Source organism: Anser brachyrhynchus (genome assembly GCF_964034855.1).
Source record: "Anser brachyrhynchus genome assembly, chromosome: 1".
NCBI lineage: Eukaryota > Metazoa > Chordata > Aves > Anseriformes > Anatidae > Anser > Anser brachyrhynchus.
The window spans coordinates 30,716,978-30,744,974 of NC_137694.1; the positions used below are offsets into that span (position 1 = coordinate 30,716,978).

The window sequence follows — 27,997 nt, forward strand, 5'->3', positions numbered from 1 at the left end:
TGAAAACCAGGAAAAGAGGAAAAGGTGAGCTGAAACAAGTTGGACAGGTGAAGTGTTTGTTTTCTTATTCTAATTATAGTTTTACACAATGCATTTTTATATAATTATTTGCAGCCGTTCTTTGCAACTTTACAGTTATAATTCTTTGCAGATAATGGTGCATGTTTTCCATCTTGTCTGAAGACAAATTAATTCACAACTGTGGTGGTTTTACTTAGGTGGGCAGCAAAGCTCCACTACAGCCACTCTCTCGCTCCCCCTTCTCAAAGGGGAAGAGGGAGAAAATATGATGCAAAGGGCACAAGGATTGAGATCTCACCACCATCTGAATGAAGAAAATCCTTCTAATCTCTAAATCTCCCCTCTTTTAGTTTAAAACTATTCCCGCTTGTCCTATCATAATCTACCCAAGTAAAGAGTCCTTCTCCATCCTTTTTATAAGACCCCTTTAAGTATTGAAAGGCTGTGATGAGGTCACCCCAGAGCCTTCTCTTCTGTAGGCTGAACAGCCCCAGCTCTCTCAGCCTATCTTCATAGGAGAGGTGCTTCAATCCTCTGATCATCTTTGTGGCCCTCCTCTGGACCCACTCTAACAGCTCCACATCCTTCTTGTGCTGGGGGTTCCAGACCTGGAAACAAATGCTTATACTGTATACAAATAAGAGGGGAAAGAAAATACTGAATTGCAAAACTAAGCTTTGAAAGAGACACTAAGTTGCTGCCTTTACCCTGATTTGTAGCTGTAGGAGCATTACAGAAGGGGAGAATATTGTGCGTTGATGATATGTGGAGGTCTGGTGCCAGGAAGACAAAAAGCAGCCAAACAAAAGTCTCTTTTGTTTAATGTATGCCACCAAAGTTCTTTCCACAATGTCTTTCTCTGACATTGGAATTTTCTTTGGAAAACCATATAAAAGGAGGTAAAAGCAGAATGACTACATAATATTAAAAGTCACCTCTATAGGATGAGAAATATCTGTGCCCCAGTATACATATTATTAAAAATAAAACATCTCCAGTACTACTTTGAAGTGATTGGGACTGAGGAATCTGTTTCTCTGGTTACATCACCAGCAAAAGCAACAGAGTACTTGGTACGCACATTTCTTCTTGAAGGTTTTATTGAACCTTTTCAAGTCAGTGAGGACTCTTATGACTTCATTTAATTTGACATCACCTACATTTGGGGCTGACAGAATACATATAGCAAAGCATGCTGTGATATTTTTTGTTCGATACTCACCCCGTCCCTTATTCTTTAAAATATTACGATTTAGGGCTGAAGCTTCCAACCCCTTTGGAGCTGTGATCTGAATTACCACTCAGAGGAAAAAAAAAAAAAAAAGCTTGTGACCTTCATCCCCTCAATTTCAGTGAACAAATTAAAAATATATATCATTTCTATTTTTTTCCTATTACTTCATAATTCTCACAATTTTCAAGGTATAATTTTTCTGTTCTATATTTTACTTTTCTGGATGTGTACTGCAATTATGGACTAATTAGATATTAAAACCAATTATTAGAAATAGTTTTGATAGAAAATAATATAAATGTTGTAAGTAGGACACTGGTAATTGCCAGGCAAAGGTAAACCATTTAATTACAATTGCTAAACTTAATATACCTGATGTACAAGCAAAGTTCTTCAGCGATGAAATGGGTCAAATATCTTTTTGCAGGTAAATCATTTGACAATCCACCTCTAGGCCAATGAAGATGTCCATGTTATATTAATGATTCATTCAGTATCTCAATATTCATTCTATACAACCTACATTCTTTAAATCTTTCTCAGAAATAAAAAATGATTACATGGTCTAATAATTTCACCAACTATACATACCAAACATAGACATACTTTCATCTTCTACAGTAAAAATGTAATCCATCAGACTCAGAGACTCCATTGTGAATTTGTTATATTCAGCCTTTTGGACATGGGGCAATAGCTTGCTTATTACCTTCAGACACTGAGCCATATTTTATTTCAAGATCTGTAAACTAAAGACAGTTTTTTAATCCAGATGTTTTTGATTGCATAGTCCTAAAATCAAGGTTTCCTACAGATATTTGGTTCATATTGCTTGCAGCTATAATCATCATATGTCACTAAAACACAACATCCATTTATCAGAGATAGGCCAAGGAGCGGGCACAGTCAGGGCATGTCAACTCCAAAGGGTGTTGGGTCAGGACTTCCCGTGGCTGTTGCAGAAAGAGACCAGACTCAGACTCTCTCTAGCAAAAGAGTCAATCATTGTTACGCAGGGCTTTCCTGTTTCATATTTTAGTGATATACACACTCTCATGCTTATTTTTACTCTGACTTGCTGTCTTCAAGATTTTTCCTTCCCATTTAAAGTTCACAGAGCATTCTCCCTAATCTCTGTTCCTCTATACATGTGTGTTTTCCTACTGCAATAGTAAAAAAGATTATTTGTGAAGAAGTACAGGAGAAGGTGGGAGAAGTATCAAATCAGTACCCCACATTTACACCAACTCTGAGTGGATTTTCTTGTGGAAAGTTTATTTCATTAGCGGATGTTCCAGATTAACTGTTTGGATTCACTGTGAATTTGCTCAATGAAAAGGAAGAATCTTAGAGTTTCTAAGCAAAGTCAAAATTTATGTTCTCTTCTCCCCATTGCATTCCTGAGAAAAATGTAAATTGAGGGTAAATTTAGATTAGATATAAGGAAGAAATTCTTCACTCAGATGGTGGTGAGGCAATGTAACAGGCTGCCCAGAGAAGCTGTGGATGCCCCATCCCTGGAAGGGTTCAAGGCCAGGCTGGATGGCACTTTGAGCAATGTGTTCTAGTGAAAGGTGTCCCTGCCCAAGTAAGGAGGATTGGAATTAGATGATCATAATAGCCCCTTCCAAACCAAACCATTCATCATTCTATGATTCTATGAGGTCCTTGGTTTTCCAGGTTCAACATTCAAATGTGAGTCCCAGATTTGATTTACAGCTCTAGAGCCTTACTGGATGCTCTTTCTTCAGCCTCAAGAGACTTATGAAGGGATGTGAGAGAACCTCCATTCCTCTGTTTTCACCTTCCTCCTGAATGTTCTGGGGAGAGTGGGGTGTGAAAGAATATATGTGTAGATATAGCTATATGGGGATTCATGGAATTTAGGAGACCCCCTTTATGGAATTTAAGGAATTAGGGGAATTTAGAGAATTAGAGATCAAGAATTAGAGTGAAATTTAGGGAATTGGAGATTGCTGTGTTGAGACTTTCTAGAAGAATGATGTCAGGACAGTTTTAAACTTTAAAACAAAGCTTCATTATATTGACATTTGTTAACAACGCACAATTTATGTTAAATTGTTTCTTATCCTTCATCAAACATTATCACTACATATTCAAAGCTGTCAATCCTTATCATACCCTAAATTGTCTGTAATCATACAGTACCACAGAGCTAATGTGGTGTAGTTATGTGTAGTCTTGGTCACCAAAATTAAGATGGCCAGGCTTGAGATCTCATCAAAGCAGGAACCAAATGTCTTCCAGCTTCCCCATTTTCCTCACTCAACACAATGTTTATATATTTCCCTACTCTGAATAGGATTATCTCAGGTGTCCTTGGCTTTGGTTGTACTAGTTATTTCTTGCAAATGCAGTAGCATGTCCTATATGTTTGCAGTCTGTTGTGCTTATCTTGCTCTTTGTCCATTTCACAAATTCTGTCAAATGGCTTTCTGATTACGTGTTTTCCTATGACTCCTATGTGCAACTACACAAGCAATCATGTGCCCCTTTGCTTGTTTCATTATTACCTTTTCTAAAATCTTTATATGTTGTATCTGGCTATGTGGTAGCAATGTTACAAAATCTCATAGAATTATAGAATCATAGAATGGTTTGGGTTGGAAGGGACCTTAAAGATCAAACAATTCCATCCCCTCACCCTCTCCCCCATTGTTATTCCAACAATACATAGCAGTATCATGGTTTGCATTATTTTGTATGCTTATACTTGGGTTAAATGCGAGCTAGTATTAATTCCTTTGCTAATTAGTGCATTTGTAACTTATAGGTGCCATAGGCCTCTGTTTTGCTTGGAAATGGTTCCAAATGACCTGTATATATATGAACATAATTGAACAGTCTCACACTTAGAAGGGATGGCTTCTCATACCTATTACTGTAATTTAAACACACACACACACACACACACACACACACAAAAGCATACACAGAAAAAAAATCCAAAAAAAGTATAAAGAAAAACAACAACAAAACAGCTCCCAACAAGCAAATAAAAGAAACACACCACCACAACCCCACAACCCTCCCTTCCTTCCCGGCCCCATACCAAAACAAAACAAAATGAAACAAAACAACAACAACAAAAAACTTTAACTTCTAGTTCTTGCGTCACTTTGTGTCTGTTCCGTATACCTCTGTTTACCATGACTTGCTAAGAAAGCAGAAGTCCATTCACAACACATCTCTGTATGGCAGCTTTTTGAAAGAAACTATCAATAGTCATGAATTCTGGAACTGTTCTCCTTTCTATTCAAGATGCCTAAGACTCAAAATGATCAAAATATCAGAGAACCACATGTTGTTCTTATTTTACAATGTCATTGCAGTAGTGAAGAATTAGTCAACTTGTATTTAATTACTAATATGGTAGAATGGAAATTAATGTAAATAAAATGTCTTTGCAATATTTATATAACTAAGCACAACAAAAGGCAAAGCTAGAAACATTCTGAGTGTGAGAAGGAAAACAAAGTTTTATCAGCAGGTAACAGTAAATTCAGGTGAAGAGGTAATTTTAATGCAATATTTTTAAAGAAAACTACAAGTCTCTCTGGTAAACTCTACTAGCCAATTACCCCTGGTAATGTTTTTCTGAGTCAATAAGCTTTCACAAGAACCATTTCCTCACCCTTACTACCCACAGTTTCTGCTATTTAAATTACACATATTAAAATCAATTTATATATCTGTTATCAACATTGATCTTTAAAGACAAAAAAAATAGCTTTGTTTTTATCTTTTGTTTCATATTGATTTAAATTTTCTACAACTGAGGCAGCAAAGAGCAAAAAAAGAATCAATTTTTGTTTAATTTCATTTAAAGTAATTGTCTTTTAAAGTCATATTCTTGTTGTTGCATCATGAGAATCTTTGTCTGCCAACACAGGATATTTCAAGTCTTTTTAATTGTGATTTTGTTTTCCTGCAACTGTTAGATTTAATTAAATATTCCTTTTTGTTAAATTTAAATAGAGGGCCAAATTTGAACTGACAATGCCTCTTTGATTCCTGGTCTCAAATGGGGGACATTTCATTTGTTATGAAGTCAAAATTAGAAATGAACTACAGCTTAAATGATGGAAACTAAAATTAATGGAAAAAAAATACCTAGGTAACATTTCATTTATACCCACATTACCTTGCTTTTCTACATTTTGTTACATCTAACCTGCATAAAAAATATTATTATTATTATTTATTATTATTATTATTTAAGGCAGATGGATAAAAGAAAGGCCACAAGCAATGACTTGTTATCCTTCCAATTTCAAATATTAACTCACTGCAACAAGAGGAAAGGTCTATTTGTGTTTAAAGTTAAAATCTACTTCAATTCATCAGTTTTTGTAAAACTGTGTCTGTATTCTTGAACAAAACCATTACATAAGTACACTTTTTCTTTACAAGAGAAGTAGCTCAGTCCTAATGTATCCTGAACAAATGTAAGGAAAATTGAGAGACCAAAACATTATCTGAGTGAAGGCCAGAATTACGATCTAAGGTCGTTACAGCAGATCTATCTCTTTCTCGATTTCTTTTTCTGTCTTTTATTCATGTGGCCTTTGTCTTCACTAGAAACTGTTATTCACCATTGTCAGAACAGAGATAGAAAAGCAAACTTTTTCACCAATTCCATTAAAAACATACCCTGCTGTCCTTATTGCTTTCTAGGAATAAAAAATATCTAGAAGGAGTCAAACACCCATTTGCCAGGAAAGGGTAAGCTGTAATTTCACTCTGCATCAACCAAAGCCAAGGGGTTCTCAGAAGACTGCCTGAAGATAGATCTCATCTACATGATAAATACCAAAACAGCAACAGAGCAAACAAAAACTATAATGACCTTTCTAACATGAAAAGATCTGAGTGAAAGATTATCTAGAATCTCTATATATGGAGTTTAGGACAGCATGATTTCCTGTAAAGAACAAAACTCCATGAATATCCAAATGCTGTTTGGACATTGACTGACCAAGTGACCATATGATTGACCACATCCTTTTGCAAAAGTGCAGAACTTTTCAAATCTTACTAATTGGATCAAAAGTAAAGCTGGTACCAAAATACACACTTCAAAGCAGAAGGGGAAAGAATCAAGAAAGTACAATACACAGGGTTTATTCTTTCCTCCACATATCATATGCTGTACCATTAAAAATATAATGACAGTAAAAACCTCAAAAATTAACACATTCTTAAAAATATCGTGTTATAATATTATCATAGTCCCTTTAAAAATTCCTCTGTTAGACTAGAGGTATCTGGCTTATATCCTCTTTTATTCTCCATGTTCGGTATTTGAAACAAATGCCAATTAGATTTAATAAAAAAACTCTATATTCACTGCCTATTTTCTGTTATAATTTGAAAGTTGTAGAATCCTTGATTGTCTACCAATTCTGTTTATTTATTTTATTATTCTTTCAGTTCTTGAATTCACCTCAGTCAACATAAATTTTGCAAATACAAATACTGCAGTATACTAAGTACTACATTCTAAAAAGCCTTCAGGTTTCTCTGCCTAATTTTGATTAAGCTGAAGTGTTTCACAGCTGTTCTTTCATTTAGATTGAATAATGCTTTTTGGCATAAATTTTGTTTGAGTAAAAACTGTATATTTCTCTTAAGACACTTTGGAAATTTGTGAAGTTGTCTCATTCAAGCAAAAATGTATAATAGACATTATTATTATTATTATTATTATTATTATTATTATTATTATTTACATCAAACATGAACAATGAGGTAAGTGAAGGATATGGGCAAAGCAGGCTGGTAATGTGGACAGGGTATTCTCTCCTGCAAATATCATTGATTATTTATTTGGTATAAGATATTTCTTCACTGACAACATCAGAAATATTTCAGTTAGCACATTTTCTCCTGCCTATTTTTGCTCTCACTTTCTTCTAAGCTGAGGACTACTACGCTGAAAATGAGAAAGTCTGTGATGTGATTACAAGGTTAGAGAAATGTTTGGAAGAGCCACCATGTAACACCTCTAAATCCTGAAGGCAGCTATCTATGCCTAGCAAATCATGAGTTTCCTGGAGACAGTAAATTTCTTTTGCTTGATTAATGGTGTTTGATCATGACCCAGACATAATCAGAACTTGCCAACATCATAAGCTAAACTATTTGTCCTCTGATTATAACTGTTTCAAGAATTCTTGAACACTGTTGAGTTTAAAGTGGCATAAGAAAATCTTAAAGAGAAATTTAAGCCCTGTTTAACATTTAATATGGTCTAAAAAGGTGTTCTGAAGTATTCAGAATCACACATTTGCAGATTTAATTTAGTCTGAGGGGTACCACAGTCCTTGATTTGCATGACACAGAACAAGAACATAGCACTATACTGATAAGCTTGACAAAAAGCAGCACAAATTTGGGCATTTCACTTTTTCAGATTCTCTAAGAATTAGGAAAAGGCACATGCCCTATAGATGAGTTATACACCCCCTACACACAGATATAAGATTTTTGAAATTTGCTGTATTTTAGAAACAAATAAGACATTGAATAATCAAAATGTATTTTTTTTTTTTCTCCCTACAGAATGCCTAAGAGAAGAACTTGTGGTAATGTGGAAAGGAACTTGCGTCCTCACCACAGGAACATTTGTTTAATGACTTTCATTTACATAGAAATATGCACATATGTAGGAACAATTCAGAAATTCAGCAAACAGCTTGTGATTTCAAGAAACTGTTGACAGTGCTAACAATTTGCAGTGGTGAAATGCCTTCTGAGTAGTTTACATTATTATTTGTTTGCATAATTGTCATAGTGAATCATTGCTTACCCACTGTTCTCCTATTTTCTACAGTGGTCATTTCCTCACTTTTATTCAGTCACAGGCAGCCTTTTACTTTATAAGTCAGAAATAAGTGTTTTTAAAAGGTTATTATTAGATGCTATAAGAATTTAGAACAAATACTGTTAAACTTGCAAGTTTAAGCAGAAGTAGAAGATATTTGTGCCTGGGTGGGAAAATCTTGGCACTTATGCTCAGTCCTTCTTCCCCCAGAGACACATTAGTGCTGTGATGGCTGACACTGCAGTGCGCAAAGGGACTCAGCTCCAGAAGTACTGGTGCAGTGCTATGGTGATAAAGCCAACATTCATTACTGTCACATGGGAAAAAGGCATTTACAAAAGGGCTCCACAGTCAGCTGTACTTAAAGCAGCCAACAGAAAATACCAAAACTCTTCAACAGAAGCACCGTCTTGCTCTTGGACCTGGCCACCTTTACAGAAGCTAGCATGAAGCACCTCCTTGAAAGCAGCGTTCAGTAGAAGAAATGAATTTCCATACTTAGGAAAAAAGTGCTTTCCATACTTAGCTGCTTAAATGGATTTTTGATAATGACAATTGCACACTTTCTCTCCTTGTTCCAGATTACTGTGTTGATGATTTCATCGCAATGATTATATGACTTACATGCCTCCTAGGAGTTAAGATACCTGGGGTTCACTTGCTTCTCCAGTCAGAGAGGATTCAAAAGCACTCTTCCCATTTCTTAAAGCATGTAATTTCCAATTATTAAGCTTTGTATCCATGTTGGAATCCATTGCCTGGTATGCCTTCCTGGCAGTGGGAGCTTACATTTTGTTCTGTCTTTTCTCTATCTCTTTTGCAGCTGGAGGAGAAAGGAGGAGGAAATGGTTGGTCACCTTTTACAGTTCTTCAGGATACTAGAAAATCAGTGAGCACAAAGGCCAATATGAGTTTGTAGGGAAGGGGAACTCACCACATCCTGCTCCCCGATGCATTTATTCTTTTTATGTTAGAAATAAACCCAGGAGAAAAGACTACATCCCAGCTAAAATGTTAAAACTTTAAAAGTAAACTAGTATGTTCTAAAATATCAGCTAGGTACACTACAAAGAAAGGATGGGTTTTATTTTGTATAATAGTAATGAACTATAATTATTATTACCTATAATATAGCTACAGCAGGCAGTAATAATGAAAAAAGGTTGTTTGACCTTCTTTAAGAAGGGAACTGCTGGTCAAAATGAAGTGGCAAGGAAATATTGAGCAGACTAACAAGACAGTTTGCAATAGAAACAAAAATGTAATTTTCCTTATAATTGCCCTGTTGTCTAGACACAGTACACCTATAACCATGAGTTTGGTACATTTGTTTCTACAAAATGGAACATATCTTCAGCTGTTCAAATGAACTTTATGATGTGCTATTGATCAAAATGCCCACAACAATATTAGTGAGGGATAATTGCAATTTCTTGAATTCTCTGTGTGTTTCAAGTCTTTAAAATATACATTATGACATCATTATGCCTTGGCATTCTATACTAGACCTGTGTTAATGATATTGTTTACTACAGTTTTTATGGTAATAATCACACAGCTTGATTTTTGAGGGTTTTGAGCCCAGGACACTGTGTGTTAGTGGGATGGAGCCAGGGATTTCTCAGTTCTAAAAGTAGTTTTGTCACTGCTTTCCTATATGACCTCGCAGGATCCGCTTCTTCCCTAGTTAAGTCTTCCCTTCTGTAAAATGCAGTTAATAATCTTTCCCTACCTCACTGAGGTGTCATGAAGCCCCGTTAACATTTGCACAGTGCTTGTAAAACGTAAAGCACCATGAGCTACGTGGTGACTTGGCCTATATTGCAAAGCTGGAAAATCTCCTTAGATCGTTACATGTGCTACACCAAAAACGTGGGCTGGGACAAACAGACACTGGGCTCGGCATGGATGCTTCCTGTCAAATTCTGGCTAAAATCATGTTACAATTTACTGCTTATATTGTTGGAGAGACTATTTTCAGCTGGGAGAGAAAATCTTGGGAGTAAATGTGTCATATAAGTTGATCTGTCTCTGTAATATACATTTCAGACAGATGTGGTAAAAGCAGAAGCAGGACTAAAAAAAATACAGTCTTTCTGAGCTTCAGCTGAACACTGCAAAATAATGTGAATTCAATCTCTCTTTGAATTTCTCTAGTGATGCACAACATGCACATCACAACCTTTATTTTATTTGTGCTTGTTAAGAAAAACATATATGGCCACATGCCCAGATGGTTTTATTTGTGTGTTATTATGTTAACGTGGATAAACATTTGAACTACAACAGATAAAAAAGAAAAAAATAAAAATAAAAATATATAGCCTTATTCAAAATTATGGAAGATTCGTCCTAATGATGCACAAAAGATGATTTTTTGACATTTTCTCTCATCTGTTTTATCTGATTCTCTCTGCTGGTCTGATCTTTCAAACATCGAATAGCTTTAAATAGATCCTTCTGAAACGTGTATGCAAAACTCTTACAGGAAATGCTTTGTGATACTTCATATCACACTGCAGGGAAGAAAAATAAAATCTTTTTAACCTCTAGCATGTAGAATGCAGGGAAGGGGAGAAAACTGTTTTCTCTTTTTCTACAATTTTCAAACTCAAACATAACATTTTTAGATTAAAATATAATTGAAGGGTTTTGTTTTGTTTTGTTTTGTTTTAATCCAAAGCTATACAGAAGGTGAGATCCAAAAAATTGTACCACATGGAGATAATTCAAGGGACTGTAAAACTGAGCAGTGCTTCACTCTACTTATAATGCCATTCACTAAACAATAACCATCATACGACAGTCATGCATACCTAACAATACATATAAATGTATAGCAGTGCTCATCAGCCTTGAGTACAAAGATGGTCTCCTTCCTCATAGTGTTTTGTGAATGGTGTATGAATACTGCAGAAGTCAGAGACTAAAATTCTGATAAATTCTAAGATGGTCTTGTTTATTCTAATGTGCCATACCTTTCTATATCATCTATACAATAACACAAAGTTAGTTTTTCTGTTTTCTACAGCACCAGTGACACGTGGCCTCCAATGTGAAGAAACAGAAGATTTGAATGGAACATTTTATGCACAAAATACTCTGCACAAATCACTGAGTGTTGCTGAAATAAAAGTTTTTTGTAATATACCCTAAATATAATATATTGATTATAATGTACAGGTAACAGCCTCAGAATTTCCACAAAGTATATTTGATAAGATTTAATGAATTCTTGATGACACTGTTATTTCATAGTATTTAAATAAAAACACTTTTACTTAATCAGTGGCAATAAATCTCCAGAAAATAAAACCTAACATATGTAATAATAATAATAATAATAATAAACAAAAACAACAAAAACATACTATACTAGGAAAGCAGAAATGTATAGCTGAAACTAAAGCACTGTTTTATGTGTTCTCTGGCTAAATGAGAATGGAATGACCCCATGACCACTATTTTGCTCAAAAGATAAGCTCATCCTAACACTCTTAATGCACATGTGCATGCATATTTATAGAATTTCCACTGACAATTCAAATTATTCAGGGGAATAAAATAAGGACATGTATATGCACTTGCAGGCTCAGTGAGTAAACTGACTTTTTTGTCATGACCTGAAGGGTTACCTGGTCTGAGGGTGCATCTCCTGGGAACCCTGCTTAAGCATCAGTGGTGGTCATGATGGATGCCATCTGGTTGTGATGTCTGTATCTGGCTCATGGTGGATTTAGGAGAGGCAGATAACAATACAATAGCCAAGGGTCTAGCTGAGTAATTCACTCACCTGACCACAGCACTGGTCAATGTCTGACTCAAGCCAAATCTGGAAGAAACTCACATCTGCAGTTGGTATTTAAATATGACTATTAGTCAGTCTTCTTGTCCCATAAATAGCGAGCAGCCCAAGAGCCCTTTGAACTCTCCTGCACAGCAGTGGGTTGCATACCAAAATCTCCCCTTGAGTAGGGATGCCTCTCAAATCTACTTGGTAGGCTCACAGACTCCTTACAGTTGAGAAATTCCTTATCCGCAGCAAATACTCAGTAGTAATAGCTTGCTAACCTCTGTAAGCTTCACTAAGATTATAGCTTAGATTGATTGTGTACATACAAATCCTTTAGACATAAACTGTTGACCAAGTCTGGGACTAAGTTTGGCTCCAGCTGCATTAGGCTCTGCTCTGAGAAGGAGTTTAGAATGCAAGGGGCTCCACTCTGAGTCCCACGACTCAACAGGAGGGTCTCTTGACAGTTTGTCTGACACTGTCCTCTCTGCAGTAAATATCCAAGTGTACCTCACCATCTCAAATCTCATTAAGTCGCTGTCTCGTTTATGAGTAAGTGTTAGATCACTACATTATATCAATTAAATACATAGCTGCTTCACTCTTATGAGTGAAGTGTGTATCATTTCTATCCATGACACGAGGTCACCTTTATGGCTAGCCCCATCATTTTTTTCTCCAAATTAGGGTATAACATCTCAGTATCATGAAGTTCACTGTGCAAATATTAAGATATATCAATATGTCTTCTTTAAACAATTAGGTGCGGTAAATATCCTAGCTATGGCCATAGACATGTCTTAAGGCAATGAGGTCACTCTGTCAGAATCCTACCACACCCTGTCATTGAAGCAAACAGCAGCTGGCCCAGTCACTGCTGGAGGTTTTTTCCCCAGGGTATCTGTGGATTCTGTGTACATGTTGATATAGTCTGTGCTTTAAACATAGTGAAAGAAAGTCTCATGTGGAAGCATGGAAACATTGATCTGTAAGAATTAATTCCTCCTGTCTTAACATTAGTCAACTTCTTCATTTGTGTGATGGAAATACTAACACTACCTATTACCAGATGTTAGATCCTTTGACAACTTCTCATGTGATAAAGTGCTATAAAGATAAGGTCCGTTCTTAAAAACACTGAAAATAAACCAAAAGGACACCAAGTGTAGGCCAGGAAAGTGTCTTCATAATTAACTGGGCCTTTGAAGCAATTTGACAAACAACAAACACTGAAGCTACTCACTGTATATTGTACTCACTCCCGTTTTTCTTTTTTGCCCAAAGAATGTCTTTGTGCCCATAAAAAAAAAAAAAAAAAAAAAAAAAAAAAGCACTTATTTTAGCACCATGAGACCTGTTGTTTTATATGAATATCAGGCATCAGATGAGTGGACTTAAGGAAATGTTTTGCTGTTTTAGAATCATTGCTTTGCATCAAAGGAAAAGGTTTATTTCCAACTTTCTGAATATCTATCTCATCAGCTTTGACAAACCAGCCACTTGAAAAAGCCATGTATCTTGATTGTTATTGCTTAAAAGGGCTCAAAGGCATTAGTATTATGCATTTTTCAAACTTCTTATTTGCAAAGGTTTTAACAGGACACTATTTGTTACAAGCCTTTAAACAACGTAGTTATTAGCTTGTCAGGCATGTATTATTAGCAAGAAAATGCATATAAAATACTCTAATTGAGAATTAAAAAGGGCTTTCTTTTTCCATTTTTAGGCATTTTGCAATCACTGTCTGCTGGGAAAGGTATTTTTTGTGGTTTCCTTGGTTGTTGTACGGTGTTTGAGAACAAAGCCTTCACTTGCCATGCACCCGGAGCTCCCTCTAGTGACTCTGCAAGCAGAGTGAAACTTCATCGTGACACCTCGGTAACCAAACCCTAATGGACAAGTGCAGTCCTAAGGAGTCTACATTTTCAGAAAATGAAGTAATTTTAAATGTGAGATCCAAACTACTATCATGGAATATTAGTTGATTTCAAACGAGTATAGCTTAATAGGTAAAATGTAGTCAGTCTTAACCAGTCTTAACAGAAGTAAAATGTAAGGGAACAGCCTACAGATATAAAAATTAATATAAGATGAAGAAGTCATTAAATTCATGACAGTTAAGAGAGTTGCCTAATACATTTAATAGCTTTTATTATGTATTTTTGTGGTTTTGGGTTTTGATTTTTTTTATGTTAATTTATTTTTTTTTCTTTAATTCAGAGAAAGTACTACAATCATCAGCTGAATAAAGGTTAAATTTTTACAGGTTAGAAGTACCTGACTATGTTCCCAAATGTTTTCAGTAACAGGGAATAACTTTCTGATTTACTATACCTGTCCTCCCATTTCTTTTCCTCTTAAATCTGTTGGTTTCTTATACAATCAACATCACTGCTGCTGCATAACTAGAAAAGCTGGAAATAGCTCCCAGGAGATCCATTGCGCTAGATTTGAAACTCTTGCACAGCCTGCCAGTTCTAATTCACAGACTGGAATTCATGATTAATCCTCAACCAACCTCAAAGTACATCAGTTTTGTTTATTTATTACTAATTTTTGTAATTTTGAAAATTGCAACATGTTTTTAAAAGCAATGAATTATTCACATTTCAGAATTAGGACCTGGCATAGCAAACTTTCATTCCATTGATTAATCCTTAATCATGGCAGAAGTCCCACTAGAGCAGTAAAAGGAACAAGCACACAACTGACAGTTGTGAGATGAGGCTCTCAGTTCCATCTGGAAATGTGGTCCTCCAGGAAGAACTGATTCTTGCAGCTGAATCCATGCTGACAGAGCCAGGGGGCTTCCTGATGAAGGTAGAAATCTGACTTCATCTACCAAGAGGGTCTTACAATAAAAGGTTTCTAGGGAAGAATTGCACAGTCACCTCCATATGAGTACTGGGCAGCAAACTGGCTTCCATGTAAGAGCATCAGCCTTTCAGAGTAAATTTTTCAATATATCACAGAATCACAGAATCATCTAGGTTGGAAGAGACCTCCAAGATAACCTAGTCCAACCTCTGACCTAACACCAACAAGTCCTCCACTAAACCATGTCACTAAGCTCAACATCTAAATGTCTTTTAAAGACCTCCAGGGATGGTGACTCAACCACTTCCCTGGGCAGCCCATTCCAATGCCTAACAACCTTTCGGTAAAGAAGTTCTTCCTAATAGCCAACCTAAACCTCCCCGGCGCAACTTTAGTCCATTCCCCCTTGTCCTATCAATAGAGACATAGACCAATCCCCACCTCACTGCAGCCTCCTTTAAGGTACCTGTAGAAAGTGATAAGGTCACCCCTAAGCCTCCTCTTCTCCAGGCTAAACAATCCCAGCTCCCTCAGCCGCTCCTCGTAAGACTTGTTCTCCAGACCCCTCACCAGCTTCGTTGCCCTTCTCTGGACACGCTTGAGCACCTCGATGTCCTTCCTGTAGTGAGGGGCCCAAAACTGAACACAGTACTCGAGGTGCGGCCTCACCAGAGCCGAGTATAGGGGGACAATCACTTCCCTAGTCCTGCTGGCCACACTGTTTTGGATACAAGCCAGGATGCTGTTGGCCTTCTTGGCCACCTGAGCACACTGCTGGCTCATATTCAGCCGACTATCAACCAATATATAAAACACTTCTTCAACACAGCTTACTCAAATAAAGTATTTTGCTAACGGCTTCCAAGTAATAGGCAACTTAACATTAACTTAATTCTAATTTTGTACTTTACATTTGGAAATAAATGACATCCACTGCTGTTCCTGTTCAATCTCATAACAATTCAGTTTAGCCATCTAATGGAGGTCATTGGTTAACAATGTATAAATAACATCCTCAAGGATATATAACATGCTTTAAACTACACTAGAGGGTAATGTCAGGGGAATACCAGTGGTTATTAAGCATAGTAAACTGCCTAGCTAATTGATCAACAGCCTTTCTTATGCATCTCATCTGTTTAATCATTATTTTTCAGCACAAGAGTGGATGAATTATCAAAAATCCTAAATAATCCATGAATATTTCAGAAAGAAAAACCTATTCAAAATCAATCATTTGTAAATCAAAATAGTTCTCCAATGTAGCTCTCTGTGCAACAGACATCCCTGAAAATCGCAGAAAATTGATCCAGGTATACATACAAAGGGTCTCAAGCAGGTTAGATGATGGTTCATAACTTTTAAGTGGTCGTTATTAAAAAAACAGGAAGGAAATTGGACTGTGGACAAACACTAGACCTAAGCCTCATTAACTACAACACACCATAGATTGCATAAAATATACATAGTATAAAATACATGGACTTATTGAAGAAGGAGAGCTGTTTCAAACTAGCAGAATGCTGATAGATCCAAAGTAACCTCACAGTCTTGGCTGTTTTCACAGGGAATAGTGGTTGTTGTAACAATTTATCCTGAATTACTTAATTACTTAATTACTTATATATAATAATTACTTAATAACAGCATTATGTGTACCATGTAATCACAGTCTGTGGTAATGGAGGGCCACCACACAGGCTGCTCCAGAAACATTGCTGCAGATATGAATAGTCAGCAGTTTCTTTTGTTTTAAATTGGTAACTTCTCTTTAAGAATGATCATTAGACTGCATGCTGTAGAGACATTTCTCAGTGCTCGTGGCCTTTGAGCCCTTCTCAGGAAAGTCAGGGTGAGATGGTTCATGCCACATGTAGAGAGCGGCAGAAACACTCAGACACGACCTGTTTTAATAAGTGTTGGTGGCAAAGCTGTCTTGGACTTTGCCCTCAGTGGATCTGAAAGAGTCCCGTGCTGGCTGATCTGAAGGGCAGCATAACACTCAAGCTATAGTCTCTCATTTCTTGAGGAGGTTATGAGGCAAAAGAGAATTGTGTGGTAACTTGCTTTTACAGCAATGAAGAACTGATTGGCCATGTTTTAGAGCAGATTTCAGGTTTTGTATTTTTATTGTTTTATTTGTCTTTCTTTTGCATTATTTGTAAAACCTGCCATGAAAATTCAGACGCTTTTTTTTTAAGTAACCAAAACAAATGTCTTCATATAGCCCACAACAGATATTGCTTCATAATTGCATTGTGCTATAAAATACAGCTTATATGAAAGCTAAAGGACATAATAAAATCTTTGCTGACAAACTTAGTAAATGACATAAAATTTGGTGGAACAATAAATAATGAGGAATCCAATCTACTGTTGCAGAATAATGTATTCCCTAGTTAAATGCTTATAAACCACTGAATATTTTAATACAGTCAGCATCGGATCTGGAAGTATCTAGCTGAGAAACTGCTACTGTTTTAGATAGCTGTGATCAAAAACCTAGAGACATCACACCACAGCCTCAATGTGCAGTCTGAATGTAATGGGATCAAAAAGCAATAAGGAGACCTTGCAGGTTAAAAAATGGAACATATCCAGCATGGTGCTGGGGGTGGTTCGGTCCAGCTCACCAAAGTGGATATTGAAAACACAGACCTATATTTCTTGTGTAGGCCCAGCAAAGCAGTCCCAGGGTTCTGGGTTTTCAGGATGCTCACCTCCCACCTCCATCCTTGGAGCCATAGACCTCCCTGCCTGTCACCATCACTTCCTTTCTCTCATTAGAGATGACTGAGCTGTATCTTCCTGTTCAACGTGTCAGAAAAGGTTTCTCTGCCATACCCAAATTTCCTTCACAAGGAAAGCAATGTCACTTGCTCAGAATCCTGTCTGGAAACTCCCACTTCTATACATATGAGATAGAAGGGAGAAAAAATACTTGTCTCCTCAGCATGCTGCCTGGGCCTTGTCTTGAATAAGATGATCCTGAAACACCAGCACACTTCTGAGAAGTACTGCAGGAAACCAAAAAGTTATCTGGTCCCATACGAAGCCTAGGCAGCTGCACTATCACAATGCTGGTCTTCACACTGAATGGATAAGGAAATAGAAATACAAACAAAAGCTCAAAAAAAAAAAAAAAAAGACACAGAAATGGCCCAAACAGAAAACCAGCCTTTTGAATGTGAGGACTGAAGATTTCAGCCAGCTTAACAAAGAGGCTGTACAGGCACAGCTAGGTGACTGTCTTACATACAGAAAGACTTTCAAGGATGGGATCCTTTCCCATCTTGCTGAGAAAGTTGTGTGCAGCCCAGAAGAATAGTTGAAAGTCAGACAATTTCAGTTTTGCAGGAAAAAAAAAATAAAAAAATGAGAGATGTGAGGCAATTTAACATTGTAACAGCTTTACCAAGAGAGCTAGTACGCTCAGTGTGCTTGTACCCTTTAATATTTTTTCATTCTCTGTGTCTGGAATTCATTTGGATTGTCGCAGTGGTCCCCATGGGTGTACGTGTACTTAAGATGTTTCTGTTTCTTTCCTGGCCTGTGAGAAGAGCCAGATTCCCTGCAATACCTCAGAAAGCTGATAATACTGGCATCTGTGCTTTAAGAAAACGTTTGAACCAAGCCCAAGGTCTCCTGGCTCATGACCTGAAATGGTCAAAAAGAACTTTTCTACCAAGGCTGTTTCTCAGACATATTCTCAGTGTAATTTTTACCTTCATCTGAAGTGCCAGACAGGCCACTTTTCCCAGACATGATCCATTTTTTCCACCTCCTCAGAAACACAACAATCTATTCGCCTGGGCTGAGAATTGCCCCTTGCTGACCCCCACCAACTTTTTTTCCCATGTGCTTCGGTACCAAGACCCAGACCTGAATTTATTGAACAATAGGAGAAAACGGTATGGTCACACTGCTGATGCCTCTTCTATGCAATCTCTTTGGGGCCAGAATGATGCTCATGCATATTACTGATAGCCCTATCTCTGTGGATTGGTGCCGCACTCAGCATCCCAGCTACTACTTCCTTTCATTGTATGGTATAAACTATTCATAACTCTATAACCTCCAGAATCCCATGGAAATTCAAGAGTGCTCTTGGGGATCTTGAAAAAATTGTCTTATGCTCAGAAATCACAGGACCACAGAATGGCTGGGGATGGAAAGGCCCTCTGGAGCCCATCTGGTCCAGTCCCCTGTTCAAGCAGGGACACCCAGAGCAGGCTGCCCAGGACCACGTCCAGGCAGCTTTTGAGGATCTCCAAGGAGGGAGGCTCCACAGTCTCTCTGGGCAGCCTGTGACAGTGCTCAGAGACCATACAATAAGGAAGTGTAATGAACTCAATAACCACATTCTGTGGACCTTCACCAGTTACTGGGGACACTCAGTTGGACCAGCTTAAGCATTAGAAAGGTCTTTGTAGTGTTCTTATAGTATTACTATAGTTTATTATGCGCCAGAAGACATATGGGATTGATTTTATGTCCCTTTGGAATACCAGTGTTCCTTCTTGAGCAAAACAGTCATAAAGACAAAGGAATATTCCTGCTTCCTGTCCATCATCTCCTCTAGGATGTTCCCAGAGCCTTTCCGCAGGGGGGCCATGACCAAGATATGTGGCCCTCAGCTTCTCTGAGCCCCAGAACCTCTCAGCTCATAGCCCAGCAGATCAGACACCACCATGAAGTCACCTGGCTGCATTCCCTTATGCCAGTCCTCGCAGCATGGGCTCCTGCTCGTCCAATACCTCTGGACTTGCCCTGAAAAAGACACACACCTCCAGCCTATGGCCCCCAAGGCACTTTGGGGACTGGGATTGTGCGTTCCTTTCTAGGAAACCGAGTCCACCTAATGTTAACAGAGCTCAGTTTCCCAGTGAAAATTCTACCCTTATAGGAAAATACCACATGTAACTAGTTGCAGGCTCTTCCTAGGCTCTTCCTGCCACAGTAAAAACTGAGCAGACTTTAAAATGGAGCAGGGCAAGTGTTTTTTTTTTTTTGGTTTGTTTGTTTGTTTGTTTTTCAAATTTGACACAATTCCTTATTCCTCAGTGTCTGTTCTATTTCTCTGAAGGATGTAGGAATTCTGCCTAGATTTCTACCCTAGAACAGCAAGATATTTTCTGTGAAAATACACTAGTACAGTAGAACAAATTCTAAAAAAAAAAAAATAATAAAATATATATTTCTCCTCTGAATCCAGGTTTCAAATACACCTGCTAGTTAAGTAAAGTAAAACCTGGCTCCATGTTTCACATCTTATAAAAATAATTTGTAAGTGATCAAGGAGACCTCAGCAAGCTAGCATGTTAACTTCAGCTTAAGCTTACGTGTATCCTGAAGAGCTTTTCTAAAAGGAGACAAATGCAAATATGTACTTATTAACACTGATGAAGTGTTATGAAAAGTGTGATCTAGCTCACTGCAAGCTACCACTGATCATGTATGTCTTGTCTCTTATACACCATGATTTTATTTTATTTTTTTATAATTTGTATCCTCTTTGTGACTGGAATGCTCAACAGGGGTCCTCTTTTTAAAAAACAGGATTTGCCAGCTGTTCCAATGAAGTTAATTGTATCAGAGGCACTGCAGTTATTTTTTATAAGTGTGCAGCAAAAACACATTATCAAAACACTTGCTATTGGACTCAGCTCTCCACAGCTGGAGCTTCCTTCCAGTTTTAATAAAAAAAAAAAAAAAAAACATACTTCAGAAATCTTAAAACCATCTTAAATAGAAGGGAATTAGTTCTCATTATTCAACTCCCAACACCATACTCTAGCTGAAATTGTGCCTGCAGTTTCTGAATATAAAAGTACTCACAGTTCCTTACTTTTATTCCATATTTTAGCAAATAGTTACATCCAGACAATGACTTGATAATCTTCAGATAAGGATCCACACGTGACCAAGCTTATCTGAATGGCATGCTTGAAGTTTCTGAGGTTCACCTGAAACAAGACATATTTTGTTGTTGTTGTTGTTGCACAGCAAAGATATCAACAAATTGTTCCCTCACTTAATGCAGATTATTAAGAGTCATAGTCATTGACATTTGATACATTGTGCTTTGCTGCAGTATAGCTGATATGTTCAAATGCAACCACCTGCATAACAGGGATCCAGCATAAATTCTATTGTTTATTAATAATATTTGTTGGATTTTGGGGGGTTTTCTCTATTTTGTTGTTGTTGTTGTTTGTTTTGTTTTGTTTTTGTTTTTTCTGTTGTTGTTTTAAAAAGTCAGATAAAGCATATGCAGCTAGTTTTATTTGGGATAAACCATATGGAATTTTACTCTGTATAGGCACAGAATCAAAAGGGGGAGGAGGGGGAGGGGGGTACTGTTTGGGGTCTGGGGGTTGTATACTTAAAAAAAATAATCTATTAGATACTGATGAATAACATAAAACACACACTCTGCCTCAGTAACAGTGGTTTTGCACTGTGCCTTACGAATGGTAACAGTTTTATAAACTACAAGACAGGCCATGGTAAAGAGTAGCAGTAAAGTTACACCAAAATGTGCAGTATCTAAACATACTGTGGTGACAGAAGTCATTTTTAATTAAGAATAATGATATAGGGAGAAACATGGAGATTCATCAGGGAAAAGGAATTGGAAGAATTCCTACATTTACCAGTATCAATAGACCTCAGATGAAAGTGTAATTTATTTCTTAACAGGTAAGTATGTCAAAAAGAATTAAGCACAATTCAGCATGAAAAATAAAATAAATAAAATAAAATAAATAAAATAATAAAATGCAGAGTAATGTTGGAATAAATTTTGAATATATGAACTCTATGGAAACAAAATTATGCAATAGTAAGGCTACTGAAATTTCAGAAACAACCTTCTTTCTATGGGAAAATATCCCAAAAACCTAGCTTTCATGACAACAAAAGTTTTACTGCCGTTTTACTTTTACTGCCGTTAAAGATAACAAAAAACGTTTTTACAAATACATCAACGCAAAAAGGAGGACTAAGGAGAATCTCCATCCTTTACTGGATGCGGGGGGAAACTTAGTTACAAAAGATGAGGAAAAGGCTGAGGTGCTCAATGCTTTCTTTGCCTCAGTCTTTAGCGGCAAGACTGGTTGTTCTCTGGATACCTGGTACCCTGAGCTGGTGGAAGGGGATGGGGAGCAGGATGTGGCCCTCGCTATCCATGAGGAAATGGTTGGTGACCTGCTACGACACTTGGATGTACACAAGTCGATGGGGCCAGATGGGATCCACCCGAGGGTACTGAGCGAACTGGCGGAGGAGCTGGCCAAGCCGCTTTCCACTATTTATCGGCAGTCCTGGCTATCTGGGGAGGTTCCAGTCGGCTGGCGGATAGCAAATGTGACGCCCATCTACAAGAGGGGCCGGAGGGTAGACCCGGGGAACTATAGGCCTGTTAGTTTGACCTCAGTGCCAGGGAAGCTCATGGAGCAGATTATCTTGAGTGTCATCACGCGGCACTTGCAGGGCAACCAGGCGATCAGGCCCAGTCAGCATGGGTTTATGAAAGGTAGGTCCTGCTTGACGAACCTGATCTCCTTCTATGACCAAGTGACGCGCTTGGTGGATGAGGGGAAGGCTGTGGATGTGGTCTACCTTGACTTCAGTAAGGCTTTTGACACCGTTTCCCACAACATTCTCCTCAAGAAACTGACTGCTCGGGGCTTGGACTGGCGTACGCTTTGTTGGGTTAAAAACTGGCTGGATGGCCGGGCCCAAAGAGTTGTGGTGAATGGAGCCAAATCCAGTTGGAGGCCGGTTACTAGTGGAGTCCCCCAGGGCTCAGTGCTGGGGCCAGTCCTCTTTAATATCTTTATCGATGACCTGGATGAGGGGATCGAGTGCACCCTCAGTAAGTTTGCAGATGACACCAAGTTAGGTGCGTGTGTTGATCTGCTTGAGGGTGGGAAGGCTCTGCAGGAGGATCTGGATAGGCTGGACCGATGGGCATGAAGTTCAACAAGGCCAAGTGCCGGGTCCTGCATCTGGGGCAGGACCCCAAGCAGTGCTACAGGCTGGGAGATGAGTGGCTGGAAAGCTGCCTGGCGGAGAAGGACCTGGGAGTACTGGTTGATAGGCAGCTGAATATGAGCCAGCAGTGTGCTCAGGTGGCCAAGAAGGCCAACAGCATCCTGGCTTGCATAAGAAGCAGTGTGGCCAGCAGGTCTAAGGAGGTGATTGTCCCCCTGTACTCGGCTCTGGTGAGGCCGCACCTCGAGTACTGTGTTCAGTTTTGGGCCCCTCTCTACAAGAAGGACATGGAGGTGCTCGAGAGAGTCCTGAGAAAGGCAACGAAGCTGGTGGGGTCTGGGTCTGGAGAATAAGTCTTACGAGGAGCGGCTGAGGGAGCTGGGGTTGTTTAGCCTTGAGAAGAGGAGGCTCAGGGGAGACCTCATCGCCCTCTATAGGTACCTTAAAGGAGGCTGTAGAGAGGTGGGGATTGGTCTATTCTCCCACGTGCCTGGTGACAGGACGAGGAGGAATGGGCTAAAGTTGCGCCAGGGGAGGTTTAGGTTGGATGTTAGGAAGAACTTCTTTACTGAAAGCGTTGTTAGGCATTGAAATGGGCTGCCCAGGGAGGTGGTTGAGTCACCATCCCTGGAGGTCTTTAAAAGACGTTTAGATGTAGCCCTTAGTGATGTGGTTTAGTGTAGGACTTGTTGGTGTTAGGGCAGAGGTTGGACTAGATGATCTTGGAGGTCTCTTCCAACCTAGATGATTCTGTCATTCTGTGATTCTGTGAAAAGCAATTGTGCTTCTAACTTTAGTAAAAAGAGCACTTCACTGGGAGTGTGGATGACCCAAGCTCTGAGGTCAGGTTTGACCACTCTGAAAGCCAAAGTAGCAAATTAGAAGCAGCCAAATAGCCAATGTCTGACAGAATTTTCTTGTTTTCCAATGTTGTGGAATGCCTGCACTTTTGTAGATTATGACAGCCATTGGAACTGATGTTTAAATTCTTTTCTGGTGCACAGGCACCTGATCTAATTCATGCAAAGGTTATGGACAAATCATATTTACAAACTTTAGGGACAAGATGTTGCTTACAGTTTAGGTAAAAGCAAGAAAACTCCATCAGCAGTAAAATATCAACTTGTTTCCAATAAAAATAATTACATACAAACAACACCAAGGATAAGTAAACTACTTATCAAATTCAACTTACCCAAGTTTATCTCCAACTTAAAACTTTATTGTAGCAGGTATCATTAAAGTATAGTATAGAAAATCATTCATCATCAATCTGACCTCTAAGTGTTAGAGGCATAGTCATATCTGGGTAACTTTTAATGAAGCCTCAAGGTTTCTTTTAGTTCTGGATCATGGATTTAAATTATAGGGAAAATTATATTTATTATATTCCTTAGGAAAACAAAAACTTTCTTCAAAATGGTTTTTGCTCTGCTTCCCTCTGTACTTTACAGCTTCCCCATCAGCAAATATTATGCAGGAAGAGAAAGATTTTGGTATTCTTATGAAAGCCCCCAATCTGATCTGACTGTACTACTGTGTGTAATCATGTCCTTTCTAGCTCATTAGTACACTTAACAGAAAAGTGACCCTTTAAAAAATACAATAATGATATCAATGAGTTCCCACTTTCACAAGCCTTTTCTACTTTCAAAAATGACTTTTATAAACCTTAAAAACTGTTCAAATGACTGTGCACACTCTTAAACTACATTTCAATTCAAGCTGGTAGAGATTATGAATTATCTTTGAAAAAAAGCTGAAGTGGTTTAACTAGAGTGATCTGCAAACTGCTTGAATTAACTCAGTTGGGCCAAAGGGACATGATTATTTAAGGCAAAGACTTTTCAGGTCAAGGCAAAGCCAGATGGCTTGCCTAAAACTGCTGTTGAAGATGAAGCCAACCTTATTTAGTCCTGTTGCATGAACTGAGGGCTGCTAGACAGGGGTATGAAAAAATCATTCCACCCACTGTTCTCCAGAGCAAATCCTGCAATGCATTGGCAGTCAATAGCTCAGTCATTCTTGAGCTGGGGGCCACTGGGTCCATGGTACCTAATAAGCCTGGGCAAGTCTGTTCCGTTGAATTTGCCTAATCTTTTTCTATATGTTTATACTTTGGACACCACAATATCTGTGCAAATGAGAACCACAATTTAATCTTCCACTAATTATACTAAATTTGTTTTAAACCTGCTGTTCAATAATATCAGTCAGTGCTCTCCGTTTATTTCACTGTAGTAATTATTGAATAAATTCTCTCTCCACCTTTATATAAATTTCTATTTTATTGATATTTGGATGTTTTTGCCCAGTCTTAACAGTCTGAGCCTACTCAGATTCTGTATGGCTTTTCCGTGCTACTGGAGACATTTGTTGCCTACCTTGGCAACTTTGGTACTTTTTAAATTTCTACTATATCACTTTGAGATATGATGGTAAGAAGTGCAAATAGTGCTTAAGAGCACTATTGTTTATATACTATATACTGGATTTATACAGAGACATAATGATGCTTTTTGATTTTCCAAAAAAATACCTAAAATTCTTTTCAATTTTTTTAACTACCTATTTTTGTTCTAGATACCTCTGAAAGTAGAAGAATGAGGTAAAGGGGAAGATGCTATGGACAAAACACTCCTCAAGCCTGTCAGTAAGTACTAATGAGTTGTTATAAGTAAGGAGTCCCTGACAAAAGCTAAGGCCACAATGCAGATAATGAATTTAATAGAACATGTGTATAGCTAATACATGTTATATGTAATTTGTAGAAGATTGAAAAAGGCTTCAGACTGTAATAACCCAGAAAGTACTTTAAAGAATTTTGAGGGGATGCCCATAGTGGGTTTGCCTATGGGGAACATACATTTCCACCTATCTGAGTAAAGGACTGGGGTCTGACAGGGATAGCTGCTGGGAGGAAAGAGGGATTATTCTTTGAACTCTGAGGGAGGCCCCAGAATTTAAAATAAAATAAAATAAAATAAAATAAAATAAAATAAAATAAAATAATAAAATAAAATAAAATAAAATAAAATAAAATAAAATAAAATAAAATAAAAAGAATGTTTTGTTTTATGCAACCTTTTCCCAGCTCTGTAGTAAGTTATCTGACCTGAAGTTTGGCTTAATAACTGCTGTCATTTTTCTCATTCAGCCTGCTCAGTGTTATTACAGTAAATGGAGTGGAATGAAGATGTCAGATTGTGGGTGAACTGTCTCTTCAGTAGCAGGGATTTCAGAGAGAGCAGTGTGGGGCTTATGCAAGAGTCAAGTCACACTGTAAACACCTGTGTGATGACATACATCAGGGTACTGAGTTTTAGGAAAAACCTTCCTCTTATGCTTGCAGACCAGTAATCTTTCTGCACACCCCCATAGCATTGCATTTTTCCTCTGCATTCAAAGCACTTCAAAGTCTGTCACTTCATATGCAGAGTTCCTTTCACAAGACATTTGCAATAGTCATTGCCGGTAAATCTCTAAGCAAACACTATTTTCCACCACTTCTTACATGTTGCATCTGTTCCAGGAAGAGCAGTCTTTAAATATTCACCAGTCTTGCCTCTCATGAAGCTCACTTCTGCTATAGTACCCGAGGGGTATCCTATGTTGAGGTATTCTGACTATTTTCTAACTTGGATTTATAGTCTTATTTATTTTAGCACCACCTCATCCATCTGTCTTTATTCATCCAAAGGTATAATTCAACTGCTCAGATAAAGACTATTGCAATGTCTATGTGCATATATTAGCAAGTCACCCTAGTTCCATTTACTCAGTGGAGATAATCAGCTACTTTAAAAATATTCCCACCTGAATATAGAAGTTTAAAATGTGGCAAAATTAATCACACTCTCAAAATGTCTGCTTATTTCAAGTAACTGTACTGGGAGCCCTGAGCTGAGGCTTTCACAAGTCCAGTTAAAAGAATCCTAGCCCTCCATTTCTTTTGTCATGGGTGAGCATCTGAAAACAGGAACTATTCTTTTTTTTTTCTGTGCTTGTATGTACATGAACACTCACTGACAGCACAGCAATCTCATATATAATAATAGCAGAATGTTATCCTAGTTTTAGATGATTTTTTCTCTTTCAGTTTTAATAGCTTCTACTCTTATCAATTTCTACAACATCTAGTTTAAGCCAATAGGTCCAATTCCATTCTAGTTGCTCTTATAACCAAACTACAACATACTTAACTAACAGAAATGCATTTCTTGTAAGCTGTTATATGCTGTGGTTGAAAGCCACTCATACCCCTTGTCACAGCTGCAATCATTGTAATTATGTTGTTAGTGCATTAGCTGGCTTCAATCTGGAGCACAGTGTTTGTTCTCAATAGATGTCGTATGGTTGAAAGGCACCATTTAACTATGAGTCACCCTTTATTGATGTAATCATTCTTACTTTATGAACACAGATAATTAATATAAAGCTTGTCTGTATGCAGCATTGGCAATCTCTCTTTGGCAGAATATTTTTCTTGAGCAGAAACATCTTTTCGAAACAGTCATTTCATGCTTTTTTCCAACGCTTATCTGGTACCATTCTGTTTAGCAGCTGAGGCAGGAAAACACAATAAGCTCTTACTTGCTTTTATCTGTTCTTGTAGAAGAGGTTGTGGTCTTTATACTGACCAGGACTATCTTCTTCTTTGACTCCTAAATGCATGAGGAAATCTTTATCTTTAAACCTGTGATTAATTGATCAATTAATTATCTTAAAATATTTTAGACCTTAACAAAGCCTGTAATCTGCCAACCTAAGAGACTACCTCTTCCTTGTGCTGGAAGACCAAAACTGCTTTCCTGATAAAGTCTGTTAGCATAGGGTTACTAGCAGTAGGCTCTATGGCAAAAAGGAAGGTTAAATGCCAAGCTCGTTAGGGAGAGTGAGTAGTCTATGTCAAGTGATAAATAATTGCATGCTAGCTGAGATGTATGTTTTTTTTCCCAATTCGTAATGCAATAGAACTAGTTAGAAAGGTGTTCAAACATTAGTTTTAAACCCTGTTAGCCAAGCTAATGCTTATTTAATATCAGCATATATATTTAAATGTTAAAGCCAAGGAAAGAAAGAAAATAAAATATTCAGTTTATACCTGCATGATTCTGTGAACTCTTCTTACTCTTGTGAATTTAGCCAGACAATCCCAGAAGTGAAATGCAACTAAGCAACCCAGCTTCTCTGTGAGCTCTTCCTCTTCCTCACACCCTTTTCCTTGTTTCTTTCACTTGCTGCTTCACATCTGAATCTGTGTCACAGTTTCTCAGGGAAGAAACCT

The 27,997-nt window shown here is 37.8% G+C and overlaps 2 long non-coding RNA genes across 2 annotated transcripts; one reads left to right on the plus strand and one right to left on the minus strand.

The window, feature by feature from the left end:
• On the plus strand, positions 1–8,431 carry LOC308178814. The gene is made up of 3 exons (XR_013939977.1): positions 1–24; positions 7,841–7,863; positions 8,313–8,431. It is a non-coding gene; the product is annotated as an uncharacterized lncRNA (long non-coding RNA).
• On the minus strand, positions 8,271–27,952 carry LOC308178777. The gene is made up of 3 exons (XR_013939958.1): positions 27,815–27,952; positions 20,561–20,678; positions 8,271–8,925 (listed from the first exon to the last, which is right to left on the minus strand). It is a non-coding gene; the product is annotated as an uncharacterized lncRNA (long non-coding RNA).
• Between the last annotated feature and the right edge of the window lie 45 nt (positions 27,953–27,997).